Raw genomic sequence first — 13700 nt, forward strand, 5'->3', positions numbered from 1 at the left:
CCTGTATTTAAAAAATCTGGGAACAAAAATCTTCAACAAGCATAATTTTCTAACTATTTGTTGAAAGACAATAGCCCAAACTATAAGTCTATTTTATTGCTGACAGGCCGATACAGTAGCTATTTTGAATGCATTTAATCAAGCTGCATTAAAAAGGATTTTATTCTGAAGACGACTTAAATATTTCGTAAAGAATAAACTCACCTGTGACAAAGGAGGCCCGGCCCGGAGTCCGCTTTAAATAGAAACGAATCAACCTTCCTCCTCCAGACTGAAAATAAATGCAGCATTTTACACGGATTAAAATTATTAGACAATATTAAATTATTATAACATCTGATTTATCTAATTTTTTTTTGCTGTGTTTAAGTACAAACCGGGGCGGGGTTACGGTCTAATTTAAACGGTTGTGCACGAACGCCCCGCGCGCCAATAAATCATGTCTGACTGCAGCTTTTAAGGCCCGCTGCTGTATTTATCTGCGTTTCCCTATTTTATTTACTCTGTTTTCTTAATTGTATTCGTTGAAAAGCTGTCGACATATTAAAATCACACGAACACTAAAATAATAAGAACTGTGACGCCTCAGGTTTTCAGCCGAAAGGCCAGAAAAAGGGAAATCATCACTGAGAAATGAATAAATACATAATTAAATGAACGGAGACGCGCGTGTCAGTGGTTTAAAATTTAATGTTTCGTCCATACAACGAAAACACATTTTAACGGCTCACCTTACTGCTAACATTCATCAGTTTCCTGCTTGGGAATAATGCGATAAGAGTTCCCAAAGTGTGCGTGAAAAGTCCATTTATCTTCAACTCTCCACGTTTGCGCGTGCTGGTTGCACGTGGCAACAACGGCCTTTCCCGTAATGCAAATCTATGTCTTTTCCACCTGCGTCAAAACGACGAGAACACAGTGCTAACCGTGTCTGACCTCTTGATAGACTAACAAAAGTGCGAAAGAAAAAAAAAAGGAAAAAATAAATAAATTATTCAAATTAAAATGCCGGTAATGTATTTTCCCTGCGTCAAAACCTTTTAAAAATGCACTTATTTCCGGTTATTAATCCGGTTATTAGCCATTAATACGACTTCCTTCAAGTGCTTTTGTTTTCAAATTAATTCGTTATTGCTCAACTGCATAAAAAACAAACAAAAAAATCTAACATCACAACTAACTGTGCAGGGGCGTTGTTAGCATTTTCTTTAAAGAATCAAGTGGCACAGGACACTGTGGGGAACCAGGAACAGAGTTTATTTTCTTCCACAGTGGAAAAAAACACAACTAGGCTTGATTTTCTCGCTGGTGTGCAGCCCTGTGCTCTCTTACAGGTGGTATCAAATGTGTGGGTGCACAAGAATTTAAACATTGCTCGGTAGTGAGTGGGAAGTTTTTAGATTTTTTTTTTAAACTCATAATGATAATATTAAGGACTATGACAAAAAATCATAATCCTAAAAAGAATGTTAATACTGAAATATTTACATATCAGAGACTACCAACTGAAGTCTCTGGGGACCCCGAGAATAAATTACTGTCAGCAGCAAATAAAATAAATTTAAAAACCAGAAGAGCAATTTAGTTGTGTGATTAATGAAATTGTAGTGAATAATGAAAACTATTATTATAGTAATATCAAGGCAAAGTTAAAAAATTATTGCACACACTTTTTTTAATTTTCACATTATTACTTAACAGCTTATTTACCGTCCTTTGAGTCTGGTATCACTGAGGTTTCACTCATTTCAATATAAATATTATTCCTGCTGTTTTTTTATTTTATTTATAAACACCAGACAGGACCTGACCTATTAGGCATCCACGAGGCATCCAAACCACCTCAGGTTGCTCCTTTAAATGAAGAGGAGCAGTAGCTCTACACTGAGCATTAAGCACCAAACTCTGCACCCTATAGGTCTGAGCCCAGACACCTTTCAGAGGAAACTCATTTCAACCACTAATAAACACAGTCGTATTTATTCAGTCACTCATGACCACAGGTTGATCCTTGTAGTTCAATAGCTTAGCTTTTATCTTAAGCTCGCTCTTCACAACACACCTGTACAAGATCTTTCTGTCATTCTCCCACCCTGTTCTCCTCTCACTTGTGAACAAGACCTTGAGATCTTGAGATTTCCTCCACTTGGTGCAGCAACTCATCCCTGACCCAGAGTAGGCACTCCACCCTTTTCCAGCTGGGAACGGCGTCCTCAGACTTGGAGGTGTTAATTCCCATCCTAGTGCTTCATACTTACCTGCAAACCACCTGAGAGTAAGGCTACATCCACACTAGACCGGATAGATTTGAAAACGCTCCGCGTCCACACTATCAACTTCAGTCGTTTTCACAGAATTGTGCGTCCACATTGAAACAGCCAAAAACGCTTACGTTCCAGTACTGCACATGCATGAAACGGGAGACGATTCGACCTGCCTCATTTCTGTCTGCCGCTTCTTTACTTTCCAGCTCTTTGAAATGTCGTGGCAAAATGTTGAGGAAAAGCACAGAGTTTTTTAAATGGACTAACAATGAGGTGGAGTTGTTGCTGCGAGTAACACAAAAGTACAAAGTTGCAAAAGCGAGTGAGAATTAAAGAATTTGAAGAAAAGCTATCTGAAGCATGTACAGACTGATATTAATCTTTGATAGGGCTGTCAAAACTGAGAGCAAACAAAACCCCTGCTGTATAATGCCCTTGTATATAAGTTTAATTGGTCACTTGACTGCATCACATGACTAAAATGTGTCATAGTTTTCAAAAACTCCTGTGCACTGCCACGCGAGCACCGTTTTCAAATGTATGCGTTTTCGGGAGCGTTTTCAAAACGCTGCGTTTTCGATCAGCGAAAACGTCGTCTCAGTGTGGACGGGAGGCCCAAACGATGCGTTTTCAAACGAAAACGCATTAGTGTGGATGTAGCCTAAGTGGAGGTCACCACCTGATACACCTAAGAGAATCACATCATCTGCAAAAAGCAGAGATGAGTCCACTGAATCTGACACCCTACGCCTCTTGGATATGCTAAGAAATTCAGCCCATTAAAAGTTATGAATAGAGCCTCTGACAAAGGTTAGCACTGATGGAGACCAGTCTGACATTTTGTTGGCAACAAGTACCAGACTTTGACTCTCAACTAAAAACCGATGAAGCTAAAGACATGCTACAGGCAGGCAGAGCACACAGTTTGCCTCATGCTATGTCCAGGGCAAGCTGGTATGTGACAGTTGCTCTCTGTGTTTCAGGACCAAAGGTAACACCTTTATGATGTAAACCTTCCAGCTGAGAATTGGACAGCAACATCAGCACACGCATCACTCCCAGCAGGGTCACTGCCGCCTGGACTGGGCCTTGCAGTGTAACAGTACCAACTCTCTTTTTCCATGTGTGACATGACCAGGGCATGCCCCAGCTGTGCCGGGTAGAGTTGGTGGGGCCTTCAACCTTCTGATGATTTCCGTTTTACAATTTGAATTCTTTTTATATTGCTGGGTAGGTGTGTCTATGTTTGAAAATCTAAATAAAGTATGTAAAATGATTAAAAACTAGCATAAAATAAATAATATGGAGGACAAATGATACATTTTGGAGTAGAAGCAGGAAGAAGAAAATACTAAAAAGCACACAGGTATGACCAAATTTGTACCTTAGTAAAGTATTTAAAGTGAATGTAATAAATTACATTTCCACTATGGGCCTATCCATCCTCCATTCCACTTCAACGTCACTGTTTGTGGAGTGGGCTTTTATTTTGGGTGGGAGCCAGTGACACCCAAGGCCCTCCCTCTAGACGCACCTCTGTCACCACGTATTTGTTAATTTAGCTCTTAACGCCTACATCACCAATCAAAAACTAATATTGGCAGTTTACACTGCTATTTCCAGGAGAGAAACTCTTTTCTTCTCCCGCCTCCCACATTTCAGCCACGCCAACTTCCGCATGTTACAAAGTGCGCTAAGCCACAAGAAACAAGCTCAAGACCAGTTTATGACCCTGCGGCTATAATTTTGGATGACACAAAGACACAGAGGGGGAGAGAGAGGAGGACGACTGTGATGAAGTGCCTCCACACTGCAACAGAAAAAGTCATTCACAAAGACGGCGCTTCCCTATGCTAGCTCCACCCTGCATGGGATTAAGTGCAGAAAAATCTGTATGTAGTGTATATTTTGAAATGTTCCTTAATTGAGGTCAGGGTGACACAACACTGTTGAGTAGAGTCAGCTTGCTCACACAGATAAACAATTTTCTGTCATATGTGTGTCCTAGATTCCAAACGCTCATATTAAACATGTTCAAATGTCAAATTATGTCATTGCATGTGTAAGTAATCTGTTACTTGCACAAATAACCTGCGACTTCTGATTGCTCCAAATTGGAACAGAAATCCTGGCTCTATACGGTTCCTGTAAGAGCAGATGTATTGTCATCTCAGGCACTGCTCCAGAAGCTCCGCCCATCTGCTGTTAAAATAATTTGCTTGCTAGAGACAGCCAATCTGAAGACACCGGCTTTGTCTTTGTTTCCGATAGTGGATTAACTGAAATCCTACTCCAATGCCCAGTATAAGATAAATAAGGATTATTTTAAAGTGTGAATCATGCAAAGCTACTCTAATAGCTCTACACCTCTGCTAATTATCGTGATAAAATATATCTACTGGGCCAGTGTATCCAATGTGAAATGTGAGAAGATTAAGAATATTGCAAATACGTATATTTTACTTTTATAATTTTAAGATAAAAACAAAAATGTATGATAATGGAGTGGATAAAATATCTCTTTTCAGCATCAGTACCACCAACTATCATTCCATAAAGTAAAAATCAACTTTCTGCGCAAAATTGTCAATAGAGACTGAAAACGCAGGATTTTGGAAAAGTATCGGACTGCACAGGTTGCAGAGATGTACCTAATAAAGTGGCTGTTGACTGAAGCTTCCAGCGAAGAAACACAACCATAAGACCTGTGGATCAATGGAAGGAGCAGATGAAATGAATAGCTATGGAACGTTTTCTCTGCACCTCCAGCCAGTCACGGCAGATGACTTCCCCTCCCTGAGCCTGGTTCTGCTGGAAGTTTCTTCCTGTTTAAAGGGAGTTTTTCCTTCCCACTATCACCAAGCGGTTGTTCATAGGGGGTTGTCAAACTGTTTGAGTCTTCTGTGTATTACTGTAGGGTCTTTACCTTATAATATAAAGTGCGCTGAGGTGACTCTTGTTGTGATTTGGCACTAACTGGATTTAATTGAAAATTGAGTTTCACATTGTTGCCATGGTTTGAGGACTGACTGGCACTTATTGGCAAAGCGACGAAATATTTATAGATGTAACCAGCCTGAAATTCAATTCAATTCAGTTCAATTTTATTTATATAGCGCCAAATCACAACAACAGTCGCCTCAAGGTGCTTTATATTGTAAGGTAGACCCCACAATAACACATACTGTCATGAATCGCTGTGCGGCAGGCAGGAGTTGGACCCAAAATGCAGGACTCACAGACTCGGGGAGGTGAACTCAAAACACAGCTTTATTTGCTGGTAGAACAAACATACAAAACTAGACTAAACTGGGAAACCATAAACTAAGAACTCACAGGGAGCCACAGGGAGATCCACACACAGCATGAGGGACGACGCGACACTGACTCAGAGAAACACAGGGTTTAAATACACTGGGAAGTAACGAGGGGAATGAGACACAGAAGGAGGGCACAGCTGGGAGAAATCAGGACTGACGAGACAAGCAAAGCAGGACACATTCACATGAGACACGGACCATCAAAGTAAAACAGGAAGTATCACACAGAGACGCGAACTTGACACAGTGGAGACAGCAACTAAGAAATACAGAGACATAAACCATAAGGCAGAGGTCTAAGAACCAAAATACACAGGGAAATACTCAGCTGGGAACACAAGAGACTAGACTAGAGAGAGTAACAAAAAACCAACCATGAGAACATAATGCACAATGCAGAGTGACAGAAAACAAGAAACTCAAACATGCAAAGACACACAATTACACAGAACAGAGGGGAAACAGAGAGACATGAAGGGCAAGGGATCAAAACTAGAAGCCATAGAATAAATCACACACAAGTACAATAATACAAAAATCACAAAGAACTAAAAACGCTGGGTCAGGAGACCCAGGACCGTGACAGTACCCCCCCCTCAAGGGCTGGCTCCAGACAGCCCAAACACAGAAAAACAAAACCAAACAGAAAACAACCCAGGGCGGGCGGCGGGGGCCCAGGACAGAGGGCTCGGAACAGAAAACAAAAGAGCACAGCAAACACCGGAGCCCAAGAAAACAACCCAAACACAGAGCAGTTCAGGGGGCCGGCCGTGCGCAAGGCAACGGCGGCGACGTGGAAACAGTTCAGGAGGCCGGCCGTGCGCAAGGCAACGGCGGCGACGTGGAAACAGTTCAGGAGGCCGGCCGTGCGCAAGGCAACGGCGGCGGCGAAGGAGACGACGGAGCAGTTCAGGGGGCTGACCGCGCGGAAGGCAGCGGCGGCCCCCCAGTCTCAGGCGTGCTGGCCATGGCCTGGTGGGCACAGGACCAGTCTAGGCAGGACCAGTCGAGGCAGGACCAGACGGTGGCGATGCGGGGGCCAGACCAGACGAGGACGAAGACTCGGAGGCCGGACCAGACGAGGACGAAGACTCGGAGGCCGGACCAGACGAGGACGAAGACTCGGAGGCCGGACCAGACGAGGACGAAGACTCGGAGGCCGGACCAGACGAGGACGAAGACTCGGAGGCCGGACCAGGCGGAGCTGCAGAGGCTGAGGCCGGACCAGGCGGAGCTGCAGAGGCTGAGGCCGGACCAGGCGTAGCAGAAGCACAGGCAGATGCAGCCGGACCAGGCGACGACGAGGCGGTCGCAGGTGGCGGCTGGACAGGCTCCTCGGGCCCTCCAGCTGATGCGGCGTGAGGCTGAACGGGCCCCTCGGACCCTCCAGCGGAGACAGGAGGCTGAACGGGCCCCTCGGACCCTCCAGCTGACGAGGCGTGAGGCTGGACGGGCCCCTCGGACCCTCCAGCGGAGACAGGAGGCTGAACGGGCCCCTCGGACCCTCCAGCTGACGAGGCGTGAGGCTGAACGGGCCCCTCGGACCCTCCAGCTGACGAGGCGTGAGGCTGAACGGGCCCCTCGGACCCTCCAGCTGACGAGGCGGGCGGCTGAACGGGCCCCTCGGACCCTCCAGCTGACGAGGCGGGCGGCTGAACGGGCCCCTCGGACCCTCCAGCTGACGAGGCGGGCGGCTGAACGGGCCCCTCGGACCCTCCAGCTGACGAGGCGGGCGGCTGAACGGGCCCCTCGGACCCTCCAGCGGAGGCTAAAACAAAGCCAACAGGCATGAAGTCCTCTGGCGGACATGAGGACAACTGGCGCTGCACTGAGCACTGACTCTGCTCAGGCAATGCGAACATGGTGCAGTTCTTAGGGGGCTGCTTAAACTTCAGGGGTCCAGAATCAGCTGGGGACTGAGACCTAGCCTCTGGGGAAGCCCTGGAGTGGCCAACTGTGCCAACGGCGGCTAAACCATGAAAAGTACCCTGAGTAGAAATCAAGTTACCTCTCTGCATGGAGTGAATGAGCAAAACTGGCGACACAGGAGACTGAGCAGAGAGAGGCTGCTGGGCAGCTAACTGAGCTACTGGAGACACGGGTGAGAGTGGGAGCTGAGCTACTGGAGACACGGGTGAGAGTGGGAGCTGAGCTACTGGAGACACGGGTGAGAGTGGGAGCTGAGCTACTGGAGACACGGGTGAGAGTGGGAGCTGAGCTACTGATGGTGGTGAAGTAGATAACTGCACGGGAGACTGAACTGAGGGCGTCTGCACTGGCACAGGGGACTGAACTGATGTCTGTTGTAACGGAGGTGGTGAGAGCGGAGTAGGCAGGGGAGTTGATGACTTCACAGGAGAATGAACCAGAGGTGAGTGCACAGGAGACTGAGCTAGAGGTGGTAGTGATAGTTGAGGGGAAAGTGGAGCTGGTGATTGAGTGGATGACTGTGCTAAGGGATGCTGCACTGGGGACACTGGAGACTGCACTGGGGACACTGGAGACTGCACTGGGGACACTGGAGACTGCACTGGGGACACTGGAGACTGCACTGGGGACACTGGAGACTGCACTGGGGAAAGCAGGGCTGCAGGAGGCTGCACTGGGGACACTGGAGACTGCACTGGGGATTGCAGTGATGGTTGTAGTGGAGGTGTGACGGGTGGAGGAGTGGCTGAAGTGGCTGCGGGTCGGGCGGCTAGTGGCTCAGCTATAGAGCATATTAACGGCAGGGCTATGGGTTGAATGTCTGACTGAGTAGCAGCCTGAATGGCTGGGTGTAGTGATGGTGGTGGTGGAAGGGAAACAGGTGGTAGTGTGGATGACGGAACTAAGGGCGACTGAGTGGCAGACCGAACTGATGACTGAAGCGATGGTAGAGGTGAAAATGGAGCGTGTGGTGGAGTTAATGGCTGTGCTAGCGGGGACACAGGAGATGGAGCTAGCGCTTCTGGCTGGGCAGCTAAGTGAAAAAACACAGCCCCGGAATAAACAGTCCCAAAGTCAGGAAACTCTTGATTGTCCCTTCCACTCACCACAGCTGGCAACTCAGACGTCTCGGGGTCTGGCTGTGGCGGTGGGTGTCGGCGGCGTGAATGCCGTTTTCTTCGGGAAGCCGGAGGTGCGGTGATGGAGGAAACTGGCAACGACGGAGAGATCACGGCCGGCTCCTCATCCTCCGACCACATTGCTGCGAGAAAAGCAGCGGGTGAGTGACAGTCAGAGTGGAGGGTGGATGGAGAGGAGTCCAGTGGCAGCGGCGTGGAAACGTTTCCCGATTGTGGCGGTCGCTGTTGCGGTATGACGAGCTCGCGAGCTTGTACTGTCTCCTTGGCTTTCTGCAGATTGGACAGTAGGCCCGAAAATCCTGAGAGCTCGCGAAGATGGGGATTCCCCTTGAGAATTGCCTCGATGGCGTTTATCCCAATGGACATTGCTTTAATGTCCGAGGCATGGGAAACTCGCTCCCACAGGCTGAAGATGCGGGCCAAATCGCTTTCCCGGGAGGAGCCTGCTGGGTCCATGTCTGGTCGCGTCGTACTGTCATGAATCGCTGTGCGGCAGGCAGGAGTTGGACCCAAAATGCAGGACTCACAGACTCGGGGAGGTGAACTCAAAACACAGCTTTATTTGCTGGTAGAACAAACATACAAAACTAGACTAAACTGGGAAACCATAAACTAAGAACTCACAGGGAGCCACAGGGAGATCCACACACAGCATGAGGGACGACGCGACACTGACTCAGAGAAACACAGGGTTTAAATACACTGGGAAGTAACGAGGGGAATGAGACACAGAAGGAGGGCACAGCTGGGAGAAATCAGGACTGACGAGACAAGCAAAGCAGGACGCATTCACATGAGACACGGACCATCAAAGTAAAACAGGAAGTATCACACAGAGACGCGAACTTGACACAGTGGAGACAGCAACTAAGAAATACAGAGACATAAACCATAAGGCAGAGGTCTAAGAACCAAAATACACAGGGAAATACTCAGCTGGGAACACAAGAGACTAGACTAGAGAGAGTAACAAAAAACCAACCATGAGAACATAATGCACAATGCAGAGTGACAGAAAACAAGAAACTCAAACATGCAAAGACACACAATTACACAGAACAGAGGGGAAACAGAGAGACATGAAGGGCAAGGGATCAAAACTAGAAGCCATAGAATAAATCACACACAAGTACAATAATACAAAAATCACAAAGAACTAAAAACGCTGGGTCAGGAGACCCAGGACCGTGACACATACAGAGAAAAACAATCATATGACCCCCTATGAGCAAGCACTTTGGCGACAGTGGGAAGGAAAAACTCCCTTTTAACAAGAAGAAACCTCCAGCAGAACCAGGCTCAGGGAGGGGCGGGGCCATCTGCTGCGACCGGTTGGGGTGAGAGAAGGAAGACAGGATAGAAGACATGCCGTGGAAGATTGAAACCAAATTGTTAAACAGAAACTAATGTTAATGTTTGTTTTCTGCATTGTGATTTGCTGTTTGCAGCACAGTCCATTTATTTGGTTATTCTTTGCATCACTGTCGCAAAGTTGGAGTGTTTATTCTTTCTTTTTTTTTAAATTGCTGACTAAGGTCAGAGCATATTTGCTAAATTTGAAACTGGCAGTTAGGGAATAACAGCAATACTTATATCTATAATCGAAGCCTTTATGCCTGTCAATCAAAGCTTCATACCCTTATCTCCAGTATTTGGATGGATATCTGATAAAGAAATTCAGCTGTTATTAAGGGGACATCGATCCATAGCAGGAAGTGTGTACACATGCTGCTTAATTCTGTAAAGTTGTACATATTAATATATAACTCTAAGGAGACTGACTCCCGTTTGGGAGGTGATGAAACGGTGGTGAGAGCAGTGGCCACCTCTTGGTTCCGGCCCTGCTGGCACACTTAATAGTCCCCTGCTTATTCGGCTGCAGCTTTCAGGAACTCAGCCAGACGACTGCTTATCACGATGACCTCAACCTCTAGAATTTGCATAACAGTGTAAGATAGAAATTAGTTTCCATCTTCGTGCTGATGGATTTAACTGAACGATGTGCCACATCTCTGAAGTCTCCTTCCATCCTCTCCATCTAAATAATGTGACCGACATGCTTCATGTAAATCAAACAGCTATTTTAAATATATTTATAAAAATCGTCATCAGCATTGTTTTTATTTGACTGTAAAGCTTGAAATCACTCAGCGTGCTGACCTTTTTGCCTGGTCCAGACTAAGAAAGTCTGGAGCCAACATGAAAAGAGTCACGTCATAGTACCGCTGCCTCCTCTCAGCTCCAGTGTTCACATATTCCAAACATACATTAAAATCTAAGATTCCCCCTGTGCTGTCTTCGGCGATACCGCCGCCTATTTATGGTTATCTCACTCTGACTGATGCTCCTGGTGTTGCCAGCTGTCTTGTTGTCATGACAACATGCTCATACACGGACACACAGTACCAGACACCAGTTTCGGTAAGTTTCTGTTTATTTTTAACAGGCTTCTCCAGAACTTAGACATTTTTTTCCTCCTCATCATCCTCGTGTAAAACAGACCACATCTGGACACAAACACGAGAAAAGAAGTGAAAACAAAGTTCCCAAAGCCACTGGAAGCTGATGTTTGGGTGCCAAACAGCTGCACGCATTTAGTCTTCAGCATTTATTAAGACACCTTGTTTCTCAAACAAGACGTCCAACTTTTAAAATGATGTCTTGATTTTGAGATGTATTTGTATTTTCTTTAGTCTGCTTGCTCTTCTCTTTGAAGACAAATGGATGTTCTGCAGGCCGGAGATGCTGGCAAACTGCCACCAGTGGACCCAAGCACACACACAGTTTGAAGCTTTAAAGTATCACAGTTAAAGTGGGTTTTCCCCCTCTTAACGGAAGTGTCCACTCAGCACTTTTCTTCCCATCACGCTCCTCCTCTGGAACCAATTATAGCACTGACATGACTCAATTTGCTTAACACCCTGTACATCAGAGTAAACAGACATGGTTAGACAGCAGCAGTGTGTTGTTGTTTACTCTCTGCGCACTGGTTAAATGTGGCTGCCTGCTGTATGAGTTTGGGTGTATCTGTGTTAAGCTGATGAGGAGAGATAGATGGTGACTTCACCATCTGGAAATCTAGTCTGGCTCTCTGTGCAAGAGAACTGCTGACCCACGATTCAACTCTTCAACTCCACAAGGAACAGAGAGAGAGAGAGAGAGAGGGAGGGAGGTTAGCAGGAGGAGAGGATGAGGGAGGCAGGAGGTGCGCGGTGTTAAAAGTGCTTGTCATGAGGAGAATTCGGCGCGTCAGACTACTTTGTTCAGCCGTCAACAAGAGTCTTGGAAAGAGGAGTAGATGTGCACTCATCCAGACGTGCAGGCCGACACACACGGAGTCGTGTTTCCATCACTTTAGAGAACATTAAACTGACTTACAGTCAAATCCAGGAGTTTTACCCACCCTAAAGTTTGTCGCCAAAAGAAAGGCGAGCCCCTGCTACATCATTAGTACCATTACACGCTGTTTAGTGTTTTGTTTTTGTTCTTATTATAATGGCTTATGTTCTTTCAGAGCAAACTGTGGCTGACATGTTGGGAATTAAAAGAATGGCTCGGTATTGAAGTGTGAGTCCGTGTGACTGTGCATTATCCTCTAAGCAAAATATCCGTGAATCTGTAAATAAGACGCAGGTAAGAAAACACATGTGCTTTACTTTGTCTCATTTCTTCCTTCTGAAGGAAAATTCACAATCTTCATCAGTGTTGTCATCTACACCAGCGAGCACCAAACCAAACAACTTGAAAACTGGCTGAAAAATCCTTCGAGTTATGATGAGTTTATTGGGTGCAGGAGTCCTGCCTCCGTATGCATGCATGGCTGGACCGTAACAATATAGCCACTGCACTGCGACACAAAGATTCAACTGCCTGATAATGGAGCTAATAAAATGCAGTCTAGTTTTAATCTTAACTACAGGATGTTTTATCCTACTGAGCGGTAGAAGTAAGGAAAGATACTTTAATTTTAGGTGGCCTTTTCAGGGTGAAGGAGGTGAGAGGGGGAAATGGTGTCTGTTTTAGAAAAATGCATGCTGTGATTAGCAGCAGAGGGTTAGCCATGCCCTGCTTTTACACTTTCATTATTATCCATCTTCCACCAGGATATTTAGAGCGTCACACACTTCATTTTTTGCATTCTGCTGGAGTATCGTGGAGTGACCTGTATCTTTTCTGCCCTGATTTATGGTAGAAATGTCTTTATTTGGGAAAAGTTTAATGAGTTCATAATTCTGGTTGAACATCAGGCAACTTTCATATTTTTGTTTGGAGTCTTCTGCTCAAATGTGCATCACCTGTTCCCACCTGATGTTTTCATTTCTGTTCTTCAGCAAGACTATTCATATTCAAAACATGTTGCACATGTAACTGGTGATTTAAGTGAATCGTGTACATTTTAACTTATTTGTTATTCTGACATGGGACCAGGAGGTCAGGCAACTTTATGTTAAGATTAGGTAGCAAACTAGCAACAGCTCTTCTGAACCTGAAAGTGTTTCTCCTTCTTCGTTTCTTTCTTCCTCTGTGTTCACACAGCCACACAGGAGAAGATGCTGCCGCTGCTAACTGAGATAACAATTCATAATTCACATTCATAGTTTGGGAGTAAGACTAATTATTGTTTCTTTTACTCTATCTCTGTGATGTAAATGAGAGGGGATCTCTTCTTGTCTTTAAGGGAGAGTTAAAGCAGCTTGTTTCGGACACTGGATGAACTAAGGGGGCTGTCACAGCTTAGTTTAAGATGAAGAAAGATTATTTTGAAAGAAGAAAGATTATTTTGTACTGTAAAATTACTCTTTATTTCCCCTTAATTGCAATTAATATTACTGCATCTTTACTTCAGTCAGTTGTAGTTTATCAGCCAAATGAGTAAAGCCATCTTTAGTGTTAGTGTTCTATTTATCAAGTGGTAATGATCAGAGCTGTCCATTAAGGCCCTAAATTAAACCAGCGTGAGTTTGTGGACATTTTATATCAGAGGTCACTCTTCTTGTAATCTTTGGTGTTAACATTCTCACAGTCTGAGAGTCCTCTCAGCTTCAGTG

Source organism: Aulonocara sp. 'chitande type north' Nkhata Bay, linkage group LG7 (assembly GCF_057382095.1).
Source record: "Aulonocara sp. 'chitande type north' Nkhata Bay isolate Kocher_YH1m ecotype deep benthic linkage group LG7, A_spYH_male_GT1.1, whole genome shotgun sequence".
NCBI lineage: Eukaryota > Metazoa > Chordata > Actinopteri > Cichliformes > Cichlidae > Aulonocara > Aulonocara sp. 'chitande type north' Nkhata Bay.